This window comes from Oncorhynchus keta, chromosome 18, assembly GCF_023373465.1.
Source record: "Oncorhynchus keta strain PuntledgeMale-10-30-2019 chromosome 18, Oket_V2, whole genome shotgun sequence".
NCBI classification, from domain to species: domain Eukaryota; kingdom Metazoa; phylum Chordata; class Actinopteri; order Salmoniformes; family Salmonidae; genus Oncorhynchus; species Oncorhynchus keta.
The window spans coordinates 45,571,651-45,591,677 of record NC_068438.1 but is presented as its reverse complement, the minus strand read 5'-3'; the positions used below and the strand labels follow the sequence as shown (position 1 = coordinate 45,591,677).

General features: G+C 45.0%; 1 pseudogene; it reads left to right on the top strand.

Moving 5' to 3' along the window:
• Positions 1–912: 912 nt before the first annotated feature.
• Positions 913–17,109, top strand: LOC118382584 (extracellular calcium-sensing receptor-like; annotated as a pseudogene).
• Positions 17,110–20,027: the final 2,918 nt, after the last annotated feature.

Genomic DNA, 20,027 nt, shown 5'->3' with positions numbered 1-20,027 from the left:
TGTTGTACTTGCTATATTGTATTTACTTTGCCACCATGGCCTTTTTTGCCTTTACCTCCCTTCTCACCTCATTTGCTCACTTTGTATATAGACTTGTTTATACTGTATTATTGACTGTATGTTTGTTTTACTCCATGTGTAACTCTGTGTCGTTGTATCTGTCGAACTGCTTTGCTTTATCTTGGCCAGGTCGCAATTGTAAATGAGAACTTGTTCTCAACTCCCTACCTGGTTAAATAAAGGTGAAATAAATATATATATATTTATACATTTTGTGGAAGAACGTGAACTGCTTTGGAGGCACATAGTTGCACGGAATGACAAACACATTTAATGTAGACCTAATACGGATTGTGTTCTTGAAGTTTTGTCAGGACGGAGCTGTTTTTGCTGCACATTGTGTTGCAGCCATCTGTGGCTAGACCGATGCAGTTTATTGTCATCAAGAAACCTGAACAAGGCAATGGCAAAGTTCAGTGAATCAGCAGCTGGAATGATTATTACATCCCAAGTTATCTACAGTTGCAATGCTAGAGTGGCATTTGGATACGTGTCCATCACATCTGCCAGTGTCACACTTCCGCATCTACAGGGAAAGGTGGCAGAGCTAGAGTGGTGTTTGTCAGACCATGAGACCATGAGACATCCCGAAAACTTTATTAGTCCAGTTAGGCTAGTTGAGAACAAGTTCTCTATGAGGTGAAAGGTGGCAGAGCTAGAATGGTGTGTGCCAGGCTTGAGACATCCCAAAGATCTGTCTTCTCAGGTAAACATCTGTAGCGTCCGATTGGTTTGACCTACAAACTATAACTTCTTGGAAAGAGGAGACTCTCACGAACATGTTGGTGTTCTCCATGTTGCTCTACGACCCCCACAAGTATCAGGAGACTCACTAACACGTTGGTGTTCTCCATGTTGCTCCACGACCCCCACAAGTATCAGGAGACTCTCACTAACATGTTGGTGTTCTCCATGTTGCTCCACGACCCCCACAAGTATCAGGAGACTCTCACAAACACGTTGGTGTTCTCCATGTTGCTCCACGACCCCCACAAGTATCAGGAGACCCTCACAAACACGTTGGTGTTCTCCGTGTCGCTCCACGACCCCCACAAGTATCAGGAGACTCTCACTAACACGTTGGTGTTCTCCATGTTGCTCCACGACCCCCACAAGTATCAGGAGACCCTCACAAACACGTTGGTGTTCTCCGTGTTGCACAAATAAAATATAAAACATTCATTACCTTTGACCATCTTCTTTGTTGGCACTCCTAGATGTCCCATAATCACTATTGGGTCTTTTTTCGATTAAATCGGTCCATATATAGCCTAGATATCGATCTATGAAGACTGTGTGATAAACTAAAAAAATAGCGTCTTATAACGTAACGTCATTTTTTTTTAAAAAAAAGTCAACGATAAACTTTCACAAAACACTTCAAAATACTTTTGTAATGCAACTTTAGGTATTAGTACACGTTAATAAGCGACCAAATTGATCACGAGGCGATGTATATTCTTTAGCTGTCCGTCTGGAAATAATGTCGGGTAAATCTTAACCAAAATATCCGGTCGGAGACTTGAACAAATGGCTTGTCTCTTCTTCGTTTGACCAAGAAACAAAGCCTAGGCAAATGACAAAACTGTTGACATTGTGTGGAAGCTGTAGGTATTGCAACCTCAGCCCCATTTATTGTGGTTCGCCTTTATCAATGGGTTGAAGTGGCGGATGGATATATATTTCCAATTTCAGTGATCATATTTTCCTGCGCTTTTGCTGAAACGCATGTTCTGTTATAGTCACAGCCGTGATTTAACCAGTTTTATAAACGTCTGAGTGTTTTCTATCCACACATACTAATCATATGTATATACTATATTCCTGGCATGAGTAGCAGGGCGCTGAAATGTTGCGCGATTTTTAACAGAATGTTCGAAAAAGTAGGGGGTAGGAGTAACAGGTTAACCAGGTAGGCTAGTTGAGAACAAGTTCTCATTTACAACTGCGACCTGGTCAAGATAAAGCAAACAGTGCGACAGAAACAACAACACAGAGTTACACACAGAATACACAAACATACAGACAATAATACAATAGAAAAAGTCTAACAATGTTTGCAAATGAGGTAGGATAAGGGAGGTAAGGCAATAAATAGGTAGTAGTGGCAAAAAAATTACAATATGGCAATTAAACATTGGGGTGATAGATGTGCAAAAGAAAAAATAACAGTATGGGGATGAGGTAGTTGGATGGGCTGTTTACAGATGAGCTATGTACAGGTGCAGTGATCTGTCAGCTGTTCTGACAGCTGGTGCTTAAAGCTAGTGAGGGAGATGTGAGTCTCCAGCTTCAGTGACTTTTGCAGTTCGTTCTAGTCATTGGCAGCAAAGAACTGGAAGGAAAGGTGGCTGAAGGAGGAATTGGCTTTGGGGGTGACCAGTGAAATATACCTGCTGGAGCGCGTGCTACGAGTGGGTGCTGCTATGGTGACCAGTAAGCTGAGATAAAGCAGGGCTTTACCTAGCAGAGACTTGTAGATAACCTGTAGCCAGTGGGTTTGGCGACGAGTATGAAGCGAGGGCCAACCAACTAGAGCATACAGGTCGCAATGGTGGGTAGTGTATGGGGCTTTCGTGACAAAACGGATGGCACTGTGATAGACTGCATCCAGTTTGTTGAGTAGAGTGTTGGAGGATGACATCACCGAAGTCGAGGATCGGTAGGATGGTCAGTTTACGAGGGTATGTTTGGCAGCATGAGTGAAGGATGCTTTGTTGCGATATAGGAAGCCGATTCTAGATTTAATTTTGGATTGGAGATGCTTAATGTGAGTCTGGAAGGAGAGTTTACAGTCTAACCAGACACCCAGGTATTTGTAGTTGTCCACGTATTCTAAGTCAGAGCCGTCCAGAGTAGTGATGCTGGACAGGCGAGCAGGTGTGGGCAGTGATCGATTGAATAGCATGCATTTAGTTTTAATTTGACGCACTGAACTCTGTCTAAGAAGTAGTTGGTGAACCAGGTGAGGCAGACATTTGAGAAACCAAGGCTGTTGAGTCTGCCGTTAAGAATGTGGTAATTGACAGAGTCGAAAGCCTTGGCCAGGTCGATGAATACAGCTGCGCAGTATGGTCTCATATCGATGGCGGTTATGATATCATTTAGGATATTGAGCGTGGCTCAGGTGCACCCATGACCAGCTCTGAAACCAGATTGCATAGCTGTAGCAGTGTCCTTGTGTCTTACCGTGTCTTGATGCCCTTTATAGACACAATCATTTCCTAATTGATAATCTTGAATTTCATCTTGACTATCTTGATCTTTTTAACGATTTCATTCTCCAGGCCCTGATGGAAGAGGTTGTCCGTCAGAACATTACAGATAAGCAGTGGATTGCCTCAGAGGCCTGGGTCACCTACTCTACTATCGCCTCCCCGAAAAACATGCCCTCTCTTGCCGGGACAATTGGTTTTGCCCTGAAGAAAGCTGACATTCCCGGCCTGGGGCCTTTCCTAACACGCCTCCATCCAGACGGGGACTACCAGAAGTCCGACCCCTTCCTGAGGGAATTGTGGGAGGAGATGTTTGGGTGTTCTCTGGGGGTTGACCTCAGCGTGACGCTGCCGTCCAGGCGACAGTGTACTGGGTCAGAGGTCATACATGAGGAGACTTTACACCTAAAGCTCAGTTTTTGTCCTGATTCCCAATGTTATTTCAGTAAAATGAAGTGTCAAACCTAGGTGAGGGGAGAGCCAGTATGCTGACGTGTCTCAGCTGAGAGCCAGCTATAATGTGTACAAGGCTGTGTACGCCATCGCCTATGCCATACAGGATATGATGGCCTGTCGACCAGGGGACGGAGTCTTTAATGATCAACAGTGCCCTGATATCAGGAAGCTTCAGCCCAGCCAGGTGAGAATAACATGTGGATCTGTTTTCAAGTTAAGAACACTAATGTTTCCAGTTAGGATACAGTGGAAACACTTTGTAAGGTTTGAGTTCTGAAGAACAAAAGCCACAACTGGTTCTAACTCTTAATCCTGTTCCAATGCCCTTTTCTCTTTGAGATTGTTCATTATCTGAGGGGAGTGAACTTCACTACTCCTGTGGGGGAATCTTTCCACTTCGACATGAATGGTGATCCGCCTGCCTCTTATGACATCATCAACTGGCATGTGACCCCCGAGGGGACGGCAGAGTTTGTCCAGGTCGGACATTTTCTGTCCTCTGAGGGATCGGACGACCAGTTTCACATCGACATGCATAAAGTGGTGTGGGGTGGGGGCAGCGGAGATGAGGTGAGAACTGTTCAGTTTGGTGTGTATGTGTGTGTGTGTGTTTGTGTGCGTGTGCGTGTGCGTGTGCGTGCGTGTGTGTGTGTGTGAGTGAGTGATAGAGATTTATTGAGTTTATTACCCTGAGGCAGGCATTCAGAAAAGAAAAGACATAAAGAAGACCAAATAAATAACAGGGTGGTAACTGACAGAAAGTCCACATGAATGGTGTCTGAACAGTATATTTTTTTAACAAGTCAGTTAATTAAGAACATCTTCTCATTTACAATGATGGCCTACCCTAGCCAAACCCGGAAGACACTCCCAATCACAGCCAAATGTAATACAGGTTGGATTTGAACCAGGGACTGTAGTGGTGCCTCTTGCACTGATATGCAGTGCCTTAGAACACTGAGCCACTCAGGGGGAACATGATGCTGAATTTGAGATATTTGTGTGGTCATATTCCTGACATTGTCCGCAGAGGGGCCCAGCAAGCCTGCCTGTCTGTGTAAAATTGATGATAATAGCAATGATGATGATGATTATGATGATAACTTCTTCCTCTCCCCCTCTGGTAGGTCCTTGTGTCTGTATGCAGTGCTGACTGTCCCCCTGGTACCAGGCATGCGGTACAGAAGGGGAGGCCTGTGTGCTGCTTTGACTGTCTGTCCTGTTCTGAGGAGAGATCAGCAACACAACAGGTCAACGGTTCTGATTCCAATTCATATTTTCCTCAACCCTGATTGGTCCTGATTTGGACTCCTCATTCTTCTTCCTTCTCTATCAGGGTCAGTTGAGTGTATTATAGGTGTCCAGAGCGGTTCTGGTCCAACCCTGATCGTACGGCCTGCATCCCCCAGCTGGTGGACTTCTCCTACAGCGACACCATGGGGTCATCCTGTCTGTCATCTCAGTTTCCGGGGAAACACTCACAGCCGGTGCCCTGGCCACCTTCCTCTACCACCGTCACACCGTCACACGGCCCTGGTGAGTTGAATCATATGATCATTTATAGAGGTACAGAGGTTAGATTGTGTCATATTATTTCTGACATCACTCAGTCTAATTTATCTTTCTCTGTCTCGTTCCAGGTGAAAGCCAACAACTCTGAGCTCAGCTTCCTTATCCTTCTGTCCCTCAAGCTCTGCTTCCTGTGTGCTCTGGTTTTCATTGGTCAGCCGAAGCCGTGGACGTTGTGACGGTTTTGACTTGAGGTTATTATTTATAGGGGTGCCAGGTAGGTTGTGCCTACCAGAGAAAACATTAGTTTCTCCTTTTAGTTTGGGTGGGAATGAGTCCCATCTGGTCCGTCAAGTCTCCACCAATACAAAGGACTTATGTAAAAGTCAGGATGGAAATAAACTTTTCATAAACCCTTAAAACATTGGAAAGAATTTCAAAACAACTATATTCTTTTGCGTGGGTTGTATTAGCAACAACAATGATTACACACACACATATATAATAATATAACACAATGAGTTCTGGTTCCTCCAGAAATGTGGGTTCATTCAGTGTAGCGTAAACACAGTATTAAACATACCATCAATATAACAATTATTTTACCACAGAACTTAAAGCGTATCAACTCTTACTAAGTCCTCAACTATAACCAACTACATAAATCATCACATCAAAACAAATGAAATACCGTATACAAAAAGGTGGTAGTCAGTCGATCAGTCAGACAATCCAATCCGCCAATAGATCTCCAGCTAAGAAAGGCCACGAAGAACAGAGGTGTAAACAAACGGAATAGAGAAGCTTCGGGAACTGAGGGTTGAACACATCCTCATTCACGTCTCCATCACAACCCCACTTTTGCACAGCTGATGCTGGCTATTTAATTGGGAATTAAAGGGAAAGCGCCCTATTGGAAGGAGCTGCAATGAGAGGTTCAGAAAAATTCAGGGCCGTCACAACGTGCATGCTGAGACACACCCTGTTTGGTATAAGCTTTGTGTTCTGCATCTCCTGTCTGCTCAGCAGGACTGTGGTGGTGCTGGTGGCCTTCAGGGCCACTCTGCCTGGAGAGAACCTGATGAGATACTTCAGCCCCACCCAGCAGAGGATGGGTATCTCACTCTGCACACTCATCCAGGTTAACATCTAGTTTTTACTATATTAAATTTCAAATCAAATGTATTTATTTATATAGCCCATCGTACATCAGCTGATATCTCAAAGTGCTGTACAGAAACCCAGCCTAAAACCCCAAACAGCAAGCAATGCAGGTGTAGAAGCACGGTGGCTAGGAAAAACTCCCTAGAAAGGAAAAAAACCTAGGAAGAAACCTAGAGAGGAACCAGGCTATGTGGGTTGGCCAGTCCTCTTCTGGCTGTGCCGGGTGGAGATTATAACAGAACATGACCAAGATGTTCAAATGTTCATAAATGACCAGCATGGTCGAATAATAGTAAGGCAGAACAGTTGAAACTGGAGCAGCAGCATGGCCAGGTGGACTGGGGACAGCAAGGAGTCATCATGTCAGGTAGTCCTGGGGCATGGTCCGAGGGCTCAGGTCCTCTGAGAGAGAGAAAAAAGAAGGAGAGAATTAGAGAACGCACACTTAGATTCACACAGGACACCGAATAGGACAGGAGAAGTACTCCAGATATAACAAACTGACCCTCGCTCCCCGACACAAACTACTGCAGCATAAATACTGGAGGCTGAGACAGGAGGGGTCAGGAGACACTGTGGCCCCATCTGAGGACACCCCCGGACAGGGCCAAACAGGAAGGATATAACCCCACCCACTTTGCCAAAGCACAGCCCCCACACCACTAGAGGGATATCTTCAACCACCAACTTACCATCCTGAGACAAGGCTGAGTGTAGCCCACAAAAGATCTCCGCCACGGCACAACCCAGACAGGATGACCACAACAGTGAATCACTCAGGTGACGCACCCCCCAGGGACGGCATGAGAGAGCCCCAGTAAGCCAGTGACTCAGCCCCTGTAATAGGTTAGAGGCAGAGAATCCCAGTGGAAAGAGGGGAACCGGCCAGGCAGAGACAGCAAGGGCGGTTCGTTGCTCCAGAGCCTTTCCGTTCACCTTCCCCACTCCTGGGCCAGACTACACTCAATCATATGACCCACTGAAGAGATGAGTCTTTACTCTTCAGTAAAGACTTAAAAGGTTGAGACCGGTTTGCGTCTCTGACATGGGTAGGCAGACCGTTCCATAAAAATGTAGCTCTATAGGAGAAAGCCCTGCCTCCAGCTGTTTGCTTAGAAATTCTAGGGACAATTAGGAGGCCTGCGTCTTGTGACCGTAGCGTACGTGTAGGTATGTACGGTGTAATGAAGTGCTATTCCTATGCAAATGACCAGCTTACTGCTATTACATTGCTATAACTGAAACAACACATAACAACGTATTTTCACAGTAAAACATGTTAGGCCTCATACAGGATATCTCACATACACCCACTCACTGCGAGGACACCCAGATAAGAGCGCACACACATACACACACTCATTGTGAGGGACACACAGACTTGACTTGCCAAGACAAGAGCGCACACACATACACACACTCACTGCGGGACACCCAGATAAGAGAGCACATACATACACACACACTCACTGCGAGGACACCCAGATAAGAGCGCACACACATTACACCCACTCACTGCGAGGACACACAGACTTGACTTGCCAAGACAAGAGCGCACACACATACACACACTCATTCCCTCTCCTGGGGATGGGTTCCGAAGACAAAGAGCTCTTCCCAACTGCCAATGGGACGCCGACACCAGTCCGGAGGGAACTGCCAATCACCTACCAGCATCCTACCAGAGGCCTGATCTACCCGAATCTACCTACGTCATACCCATGAATAAATGACTGTACACAATGTATCGGGGGCTCTTGTCTGAAGGTTCCCTCTGAGCTGGACGAATGAGAGTCCGTGCACGCTATGCCAGATATCTCTACATTATAAAATAAACTGTCTTTACTATACCTGATCCACCCTGTCTAGTGTTTCAACTTGGTATCCTGTATCGATTCATCAACAACAGCAGGACCAAATCAGAGAGATAGGTAGGAGCAAGCCCATGTAATGCTTTGTAGGTTAACAGTAAACCTTGAAATCAGCCCTTGCTTTGACAGGAAGCCAGTGTAGAGAGCTAGCACTGGAGTAATATGATCCAATTTTTTGGTTCTTGTCAGGATTCTAGCAGCCGTATTTAGCACTAACTGAAGTTTATTTAGTGCTTTATCTGGGTAGCCGGAAAGTAGAGCATTGCAGTAGTCTAACCTAGAAGTGACAAAAGCATGGATTAATTTTTCTGCATCATTTTTGGACAGAAAGTTTATGATTTTTGCAATATTACGTAGATGGAAAAAAGCTGTCCTCGAAATGGTCTTGATATGTTCTTCAAAAGAGAGATCAGGGTCCAGAGTAACGCCGAGGTCCTTCACAGTTTTATTTGAGACGACTGTACAACCATTAAGATTAATTGTCAGATTCAACAGAAGATCTCTTTGTTTCTTGGGACCTAGAACAAGCATCTCTGTTTTGTCCGAGTTTAATAGTAGAAAGTTTGCAGCCATCCACTTCCTTATGTCTGAAACACATGCGAGGGCAATTTTGGGGCTTCGCCATGTTTCATTGAAATGTACAGCTGTGTGTCATCCGCAAAGTTAACATTATGTTTTCGAATAAGATCCCCAAGAGGTAAAATATATAGTGAAAACAATAGTGGTCCTAAAACGGAATCTTGAGGAACACCAAAATTTTCAGGTGATTTGTCAGAGGACAAACCATTCACAGAGACAAACTGATATCTTTCCGACAGATAAGATCTAAACCAGGCCAGAACATGTCCGTGTAGACCAATTTGGGTTTCCAATCTCTCCAAAAGAATGTGGTGATCGATGGTATCAAAAGCAGCACTAAGGTCTAGGAGCACGAGGACAGATGCAGAGCCTCGGTCCGATGCCATTAAAATGTAATTTACCACCTTCACAAGTGCCGTCTCAGTGCTATGATGGGGTCTAAAACCAGACTGAAGCATTTCGTATACATTGTTTGTCTTCAGGAAGGCAGTGAGTTGCTGCGCAACAGCCTTCTCTAAAATGTTTGAGAGGAATGGAAGATTCGATATAGGCCGATAGTTTTTATATTTTCTGGGTCAAGGTTTGGCTTTTTCAAGAGAGGCTTTATTACTGCCACTTTTAGTGAGTTTGGTACACATCCAGTGGATAGAGAGCTGTTTATTATGTTCAACATAGGAGGGCCAAGCACAGGAAGCAGCTCTTTCAGTAGTTTAGTTGGAATAGGGTCCAGTATGCAGCTTGAAGGTTTAGAGGCCATGATTATTTTCATCATTGTGTCAAGAGATATAGTACTAAAACACTTGAGCGTCTCTCTCGCTCTCCTAGGTCCTGGCAGAGTTGTGCAGACTCAGGACAACTGAGGTTTGGAGGAATACGCAGGTTTAAAGAGGAGTCCGTAATTTGCTTTCTAATAATCATAATCTTTTCCTCAAAGAAGTTCATGAATTTATCACTGCTAAAGTGAAAGTCATCCTCTCTTGGGGAATGCTGCTTTTTAGTTAGCTTTGCGACAGTATCAAAAGAATTTCGGAATGTTCTTATTTTCCTCAATTAAGTTAGAAAAATAGGATGATCAAGCAGCAGTAAGGGCTCTTCGGTACTGCACGGTACCGTCTTTTCCAAGCAAGTCGGAATTTTCTGTGTACCAGGGAGCTAGTTTCTTATGAGAATGTTTTTAGTTTTTAGGGGTGCAACTGCATCTAGGGTATTACGCAAGGTTAAATTGAGATCCTCAGTGAGGTGGTTAACTGATTTTTGTCCTCTGGCGTCCTTGGGTAGGCAGAGGAGTCTTTTTCAACAACCTTTGACACCACATGTCACGTTCTGACCTTTATTTCCTGTGTTTTGTATTTAGTTATTATGGTCAGGGCGTGAGTTGGGTGGGCAGTCTATGTTTGTTTTTCTAGGTTTTGGGAATTTCTATGTTTCGGCCTAGTATGGTTCTCAATCAGAGGCAGGTGTCATTAGTTGTCTCTGATTGAGAATCATACTTAGGTAGCCTGGGTTTCACTGTGTGTTTGTGGGTGATTGTTCCTGTCTCTGTGTGTGCACCAGATAGGACTGTTTTGAGTTTTCACATTTCTTGTTTTTGTTAGTTTGTTCATGTGTACCTTAACGTATTAAAAGTACCATGGAAAATTACCACGCCGCGTATTGGTCCTCTGATCCGTTTAGCCTCTCCTCTTCGGAAGAAGAGGAGGAAATTCATTACACCACAGGTAGTATACTAATGGGCCTGTAGTTACTCACGTCAGCAGGGTCGCCTGATTTAAAGATGGCCGTTATTATGGCCGACTTCATACCCTTGAAACACACAGAGACCAATAGATGTGTTGGTGACCTTAGTAATGGGGCCAATGAGTGACTCTTTGTAGTTTTTAAGAAATTTAGAGTCCATCCCAAACACATCTTTGGCTTTAGAGTTCTTTAGTGAGCTAATCACCTTGTTCACCTTTGACTCAGAAACCTCCCTTATGGTGAAGACAGGTTGAGTGTCATTCACTAGCACTGTTCCCAAGAAACCAGTGGAGGGTTCTGTGTCAGTACCTGACAGAGTCAATAGAGTAGGAATTGAAGGCTATTGCTATTTCGACTGCATCCTGTGTTAGATTGTTTATTCACCATGAGTTCTAGTCTTTTTTGCAGTGTTACTATGGTCTTTCCCTGTTAACTTTTTTTAGATTATCTCATATCAATTTAGAATTTCTCTTTGCTTCACCAATTATGTTAATAAAAAGGTTTGCCTTGGCCTGTCTGATTTCTTTCATCACCTTATTTCTCAACATGGTAAACCTACGTCTGTCATGCTCTAATTTAGATTTTAGGGCTATTTTTAGAGCATAACCTCCCCACGTCTACCTTTGACTCATTCCTCTCTGCCTCCTTCTTTCCACTCCTCTCCTCTTTTGACCTCACCCTCTCACCTTCCCCCTACTCACAAGGCAGGCAATACGCTTGACCTCATCTTTACTAGATGCTGTTCTTCCACTAACCTCATTGCTACTCCCTCCAAGTCTCCGACCACTACCTTGTATCCTTTTCCCTCTCGCTCTCATCCAACACTTCCCACACTGCCCCTACTCGGATGGTATCGCGCCGTCCCAACCTTCGCTCTCTCTCCCCCGCTACTCTCTCCTCTTCCATCCTATCATCTCTTCCCTCTGCTCAAACTTTCTCCAACCTATCTCCTGATTCTGCCTCCTCAACCCTCCTCTCCTCCCTTTCTGCATCCTTTGACTCTCTATGTCCCCTATCCTCCAGGCCGGCTCGGTCCTCCCCTCCCGCTCCGTGGCTCGACGACTCATTGCGAGCTCACAGAACAGGAGCTCCGGGCAGCCGAGCGGAAATGGAGGAAAACTTACCTCCCTGCGGACCTGGCATCCTTTCACTCCCTCCTCTCTACATTTTCCTCCTCTGTCTCTGCTGCTAAAGCCACTTTCTACCATTCTAAATTCCAAGCATCTGTGTGACGTAGAAGTCCGTCACTGGCCGCGGGCAGCGTTTGGTTCTTTAACACACACACATATTCATCACTCCTCCCTGCGCCATTATAAGATAAGTTAACAATGTGGGTCGACACACAAATTAACTTCTGTCTTGGTGCATGCATTTCTACTTATCAATGTTGTGGATGATGAACGCATTGTTTGTTTGTTCTGTTCCTCTCTCCATCTCTGTAGCTTCCGGGTATGCTGGAAAAGGACCCGAGCTCAGGGAATTGGGTTGGCTTTATAGTGCCTGTCCCAAATGTCTCATTAATGCATATGGGCATATTGAAAGATATTGTCAGTAGTGATGTAATGTTGTAAATGTTATGTTGTGATATTGTTTAAAACCGTGTTGCAATGTATATCCTTTAGTATGTTTAGTTCATGGAAAATGTAGGTTGGTATTGTTAATTGATTAATTAATTAGGGTTAATTGTTCTGAGGGGAGGGGCTAGCCCTACAAGGAGCCTCTCTTTCAGTCATGAAAAGGGTATTTTGGATTTAGCTGTGGATGGGGCAGCATTGTTTTTAAGCTGTCCCATAAGGTAGATGTTGATGGCAGTACTGTTGTTTTTTGTTCCGGAATTCACTTGTAAATAAACACCTTTGCACAGAAGAACTTTTGCGGTTCCGCCATCTTTTTATTTTGATAGAGGTTAGGTTATCCAGTTTAGCCTTCTGGCCTACTCTACGTGACAATCTGCCTCTAACCCTAGGAAGCTCTTTGCCACCTTCTCCTCCCCTCCTGAATCCTCCCTCCCCCCTCCTCCTCTCTGCAGATGACTTCGTCAACCATTTTGAAAAAGAAGGTCGACGACATCCGATCCTTGTTTGCTAAGTCAAACGACACCGCTGGTTCTGCTCACACTGCCCTACCCTATGCTCTGACCTCTTTCTCCCCTCTCTCCAGATGAAATCTTGCGTCTTGTGACGGCCGGCCGCCCAACAACCTGCCCGCTTGACCCTATCCCCTCCTCTCTTCTCCAGACCATTTCCGGAGACCTTCTCCCTTACCTCACCTCGCTCATCAACTCATCCCTGACCGCTGGCTACGTCCTCCCGTCTTCAAGAGAGCGAGAGTTGCACCCCTTCTGAAAAAACCTACACTCGATCCCTCCGATGTCAACAACTACAGACCAGTATCCCTTCTCTCTTTCTCTCCAAAACTCTTGAGCGTGCCGTCCTTGGCCAGCTCTACCGCTATCTCTCTCAGAATGACCTTCTTGATCCAAATCAGTCAGGTTTCAAGACTAGTCATTCAACTGAGACTGCTCTTCTCTGTATCACGGAGCTCCGCACTGCTAAAGCTAACTCTCTCTCCTCTGCTCTCATCCTTCTAGACCTATCGGCTGCCTTCGATACTGTGAACCATCAGATCCTCCTCTCCACCCTCTCGGAGTTGGGCATCTCCGGCGCGGCCCACGCTTGGATTGCGTCCTACCTGACAGGTCGCTCCTACCAGGTGGCGTGGCGAGAATCTGTCTCCTCACCACGCTCACCACTGGTGTCCCCCAGGGCTCTGTTCTAGGCCCTCTCTTATTCTCGCTATACACCAAGTCACTTGGCTCTGTCATAACCTCACATGGTCTCTCCTATCATTGCTATGCTGACGACACACAATTAATCTTCTCCTTTCCCCCTTCTGATGACCAGGTGGCGAATCGCATCTCTGCATGTCTGGCAGACATATCAGTGTGGATGACGGATCACCACCTCAAGCTGAACCTCAGCAAGACGGAGCTCCTCTTCCTCCCGGGGAAGGACTGCCCGTTCCATGATCTCGCCATCACGGTTGACAACTCCATTGTGTCAATCCTCCCAGAGCGCTAAGAACCTTGGCGTGATCCTGGACAACACCCCTGTCGTTCTCAACTAACATCAAGGCGGTGTCCCGTTCCTGTAGGTTCATGCTCTACAACATCCGAAGAGTACGACCCTGCCTCACACAGGAAGCGGTGCAGGTCCTAATCCAGGCACTTGTCATCTCCCGTCTTGATTACTGCAACTCGCTGTTGGCTGGGCTCCCTGCCTGTGCCATTAAACCCCTACAACTCATCCAGAACGCCGCAGCCCGTCTGGTGTTCAACCTTCCCAAGTTCTCTCACGTCACCCGCTCCTCCGCTCTCTCCACTGGCTTCCAGTTGAAGCTCGCATCCGCTACAAGACCATGGTGCTTGCCTACGGAGCTGTGAGGGGAACGGCACCTCAGTACCTCCAGGCTCTGATCAGGCCCTACACCCAAACAAGGGCACTGCGTTCATCCACCTCTGGCCTGCTCGCCTCCCTACCACTGAGGAAGTACAGTTCCCGCTCAGCCCAGTCAAAACTGTTCGCTGCTCTGGCCCCCAATGGTGGAACAAACTCCCTCACGACGCCAGGACAGCGGAGTCAATCACCACCTTCCGGAGACACCTGAAACCCCACCTCTTCAAGGAATACCTAGGATAGGTAAACAATCCTTCTCACCCCCTAAAAGATTTAGATGCACTATTGTAAGTGGCTGTTCCACTGGATGTCATAAGGTGTATGCACCACTTTGTAAACTCTGGATAAGAGCGTCTGCTAAATGACTTAAATGTAATGTAAAATAATCTTGTTCTTTCATCAATTTCCAGATTTCTCCATTTAGCCAAGGAAGAGTGCTCTTTTGGCCAGGTTTGGATTTGATTTTCTTTAGGAAGCCATTTATTGTAGTCTGGATTGTGGATAGAAAAACCTGACTATCAGCTTCCACGTCTGTATAGGACAAGAGATCATTCCAGTTTATTTATTCAAAATAGTTTAATTCACTCTTAGGTATTCTGAGTTGATCCGGCTTTCTAACAGTAGAGAGGTTAAACCTGCTCTTAGACAGCTTTCTGGCTATAAGTGTCAGATTATGATCAGACAGCCCAGTAACCATATTGAATGATTTAGTCACTCTCTCTGGTTTATTACTGAACACCAAATCAATCTGTGTTTTAGAGCAACAAGTCACCCTGGTTGGCCCTTTAACTAGCTGTGTAAGGTCAAAGGTATTAGTGATCCGTTTGAGGGTTTTCCTACAACACTTGTCTTCATAATTAATGTTAAAATCTCCCATTAAGATGACCTCTTTCCCAAAATCACATTCCCTAAGCATGGTATTAAACAGATCAAAAACACACTTTTGGTGGAAGGTGGCCTATACATTCCAATGAGGGTAAAAGACATTTGGGGAGACAGTGTAGCGTTCAGGCCGATACATTCTAGTTCATTATCACATGACCACTCAATTTGTTTACATTGGATATGTTCTTTAATGTAAATCATCACACCCCCTCCCCTCTTCCTTCAATCCTGTCTCTCCTGAAGACATTGTTTTAGGCACAATCAAAGCAGCATATGGAGAGTGTTTATGGAGCCATGTCTCTGAGAGGCAGAGAAAGTCAAGGTTGGAGTCTGTGAGTAGATGTTGAATTTGATCACTTTTTGGAATGACACTACGAATGTTCAAGTGCCCCCTTAGTAGTCTCTTGGGCTTAGCTCGTGGGTCCCAGATGACTCGAGTGATTGACACATTGAAAAAGTAAAATTTTCTGTGTTTTCTGACGGCTGGGTTTAGGCCGTTTTGTTTCGTTTTGATTAGGGGCAGTTTGGTAGCGCAATTAACAATCCCTCCCGCCTGCACTGGATGCGGGGAACAAATTAAAATAGTTTGCGTACCAGAAGCAGAGTCAGGGATCGCATATAGCGACTCTGGTATGTTTGAAGAGTCAAAATCTATCCTGGAGCCGGGTGAGTCGAGAGAAACCATAGGACCATAGCACTCACCCACCTCCACAGCGGCGACGACCAGTGGACAAGGCCTTCCACCGCTCTCCACTCCGGTGCGTATCACTGGCTCCGTGATATTGGGCCCAGGATTGAGTTGTACATCCCCAGAGAGCAGGAGGGTAGTGAACAGGTAGTTTAAGAGTTTCCGATAAATGTTGGACTTGTGTTTGTTACGCCTACGCGGTTCAGTAGAATAAGGAGCGAGGTAGACTTGGCCATTATTTCAGAACATTATGGTATGCTGTGTACTGTCCGCATAGACGCACTGAGATTATCAGTAGAGCAGCTACATAACTGACAATCATGGCAGAGTACTGGAGATAAAACACATAATTGCGCTTTAACTCCTTGTATGAGTTACTTAGCTGGGATCGGCGTACACCTGATGGTTTAGATAAAATTACAGTATTCGAATGAGAAGCGGCACCTGCCGCACCACCCTGTCTTCCGTCCACCATTTTGCGTCTCAGACCCCGTAAAAGGGAGGAGTAGAGACCAGAGAAGACTCGGCCTCTGACTCCGACCCGCTGCTTAATAAGTTTCTGTCGGCTGAATGAGCGACACCGGTTGAGCTTTCCTACAGCATTTCCTTCCAGAAACCGTGAGAAAGTTGTCCGGCTGCGGGGACTGTACTACTATCTGTACTTACTGGTGGCACAGACGCTGTTTCATCCTTTCCTACACTGAAATTACCCTTGCCTAACGATTGCGTCTGAAGCTGGGCTTGTAGCACAGCTATCCTCGCCGTAAGGCGAGTACAGCGACTGCAATTAGAAGGCATCATGTTAATGTTACTACTTAGCTTCGGCTGTTGGTGGTCCTGACGAATCGTGTCAGATAAAGCGTCCGGAGTGAAAAGTTGAGGAAAAATAAATAAATATATGAACGGTAATTAAAAAGTGAAAACGGTAAAGTTGTCAGGTAGCAAAATAGGTTGGCAGCAAAACGCACAGCAACTCAAAAACAAGCCTCTATTCTATGGGAATGTAGTTGTTTCCTTCATTGACCATATTATTTGTTATTATGCTAACTGTGCTTGCGTTTTCCTTCCACCTCCATACCCTTACACAGGTGCTGATCTGTGTGCTGTGGCTGGCCTTAGCTCCACCCTGACCTGCTGAGAGGGGGGACAGAGAGGGCTCTGTGGTCGGCTTCTCTCTGGTGCTGGGCTACATTGGCCTTCTGGCCTCCCTCCTCTTAGCCTTCCTGGCCAGGAAACTCCCAGACAACTTCAACGAGGCCAAGTTCATCACCTTCAGCATGCTGATTTTCTGTGCCGTGTGGATCTCCTTCATCCCTGCCTACGTCAGCTCTCCTGGGAAGTACACAGTAGCTGTAGAGATCTTTGCCATCCTGGCCTCCAGCTTTGGGCTGCTGTTCTGTCTGTTTGCTCCAAAGTGTTACATCATCCTTCTGAGACCAGAGAGAAACACCAAGAAACACATGATGTCCAAATAGAAACCATTAAGAAACACATGATGTACAAAAATGAACGTACAACATGAATTTCCTGCAATACCTTCACTATATTACTTTGTTAATATTAGTATGTGTTCTTATAATGTATCAGAAATAAACACGTCTATATGAACAATACCAATAAAGTTTACGTAGTGTCTACTCATGCTGGAAGAGTTAGTATTGAGTCTGACAGTCTGACAGATCTTACAGACCCCCTACACATGATTCCTTCATCACCCAGTCAGTGTGTGTGTGTGTGTGCATATGAGTGTGTCTCCCACGTCGTATAACAAAATGAAAACAGTAACATTCCACTGTCTGCTTACCCACTGTGGGAACCTCTCCACTCCCCATCACTCCCTCTTTATACCCAAGAAGACTCAAGGCTGTAATCACTGCCAATGGTGCTTCGACAAAGTACTCAATAAAGGGTCTGAATACTTTTTAAATGTGATATTTGTTTTTTTATTTTGTTTAAATTTGCATTCTACATGCATACACTCTAAAAAACTATTTTTGCTTTGTCATCATGGGGTATTGTTTGTAGATTTACGAGGGGAAAAAAACAATTGACTCATTTTAGAATAAGGCTGGAATGCGACAAAACGTTGAAAAAGTCAAGGGGCCTGAATACTTTCTGAATACAGTGTATGTTCTCATATTTCCAAAGTTGCTGGAGGGCTTTGGAAACCCATGTATGTATTTGTGACACCATATATTCTACATTTTGTGGAAGAACATGAACTGCTTTGGAGGCACATAGTTGCACGGAATGACAAACACATTTAATGTAGACCTAATACGGATTGTGTTCTTGAAGTTTTGTCAGGACGGAGCTGTTTTTGCTGCACATTGTGTTGCAGCCATCTGTGGCTAGACCGATGCAGTTTATTGTCATCAAGAAACCTGAACAAGGCAATGGCAAAGGTCAGTGAATCAGCAGCTGGAATGATTATTATTCCTCCAAATGTGCTTATGATTTGAAAGAGTTTATTGCTGTGTTTTACCAGAACACCCAGCTGCTTCTTAGTAGTGACATCAGTACTTTCATCAGTAATCAATGAGTAAGACACATTCCCAATGTCCTTTATTGGTTCCTCATGCACTGCAGGCCCTGTAACTGCATTTAGGAGTGCTGTGCATTTTTTTTCTGTGAATATTGATTCCTTTCTTTACAATGTCTTCAACAAAACATCCCAAGTGATCTAGAGTTGCAATGCTGGAGTGGCATTTGGTTACGTGTCCATCACATCTGCCAGTGTCACACTTCCGCATCTGTGGTGAAAGGTGGCAGAGCTAGAGTGGTGTTTGTCAGACCATGAGACCATGTGACATCAGAAAACTTTATTAGAGCAGTTAGGCTAGTTGAGAACAAGTTCTCATTCACAAATGCGACCTGGTCAAAATAAATAAAAGCAGTGCGATACAAACAACAACACAGAGTTACACACGGAAATACAAACATACTGTCAGTAATACAATATCAAAAGTCTAAATGCAATGTGTGCAAATGACGTAGGATAAGGGAGGTAAGGCAATAAATAGGCAGTATTGGCGAAATAATTACAATATTGCAATTAAACATTGGAGTGATAGATGTGCAGAAGATGCGTGAGCAAGTAGAGATACTAGGGTGCAAAGGAGCAAAATAAATAAAATAAATAACAATATGGGGATGAGGTAGTTGCATGGGCTATTTACAGATGAGCTATGTACAGGTGCAGTGATCTGTGAGCTGTTCTGACAGCTGGTGCTTAAAGATAGTGAGGGGGATATGAGTCTCCAGCTTCAGCGATTTTTGCAGTTCGTTCCAGTCATTGGCAGCAGAGAACAGGGAGGAAAGGTGGCCGAAGGAGGAATTGGCTTTGGGGGGTGACCAGTGAAATATACCTGCTGGAGTGCGTGCTATGAGTGGGTGCTGCTATGGTGACCAGTGAGCTGAGATAAGGCGGGGCTTTACCTAGCAAAGACTAATAGATGAACTGGAGCCAGTGGGTTTGGCGACGAATACGAAGAGAGGGCCAGCCAACGAGAGCATACATGTCGCAGTGGTGGGTAGTATATGGGGGTTTGGTAAAAAACGGATGGCACTGTCATAGACTGCATCCAATTTGCTGAGTCGAGTTTTGGAGGTTATTTTGTAAATGACATCACCGAAGTCAAGGATCGGTCGGATAGTCCGTTTTACGAGGGTATGTTTTGCATCATGAGTGAAGGATGCTTTTTTGCGAAATAGGAAGCTTATTCTAGATTTCATTTTGGATTAGAGATGCTTAATGTGAATCTGGAAGGAGAGTTTACAGTCTAACCAGACACCTAGGTATTTGTAGTTGTCCACATATTCTAAGTCAGAACCATCCAGAGTGGTGATGCTGAATGGGCGGGCAGGTGTGGGCAGCAATCGGTTGAAGAGCATGCATTTAGTTTAACTTGCGTTTAAGAGTAGTTGGAAGCCACGGAAGGAGACTTGTATGTCATTGAAGCTCGTCTGGAGGTTAGTTTAAACTTGTTATGGCTGGGGTCCGTATTGAGTAGCTTGGATGAATAAGGTGCCCAGAGTAAACTGCCTGCTACTCAGGCCCAGTTGCTAATATATATGCATATAATTCGTAGATATGGATAGAAAACACTCAGTTTCTAAAACTGTTTGAATGATGTCTGTGAGTATAACAGAACTCATATGGCAGGCAAAAACCTGCGAAAAATCCAACCAGGAAGTGGGAAATCTGAGGTTTGTAGTTTTTCAACTCTTTGCCTATACAGTGTCTCTGGGGTCGAAATGCACTTCCTAAGATTCCACTAGATGTCAACATTCTTTAAAACCTTGTGTGATGCTTCTACTGTGAACGAGGGGGATGGGAGCTGAATGAGTCAGTGGTCTGAGAGAGAGAGAGAGAGAGAGAGAGAGAGAGAGAGAGAGAGAGAGAGAG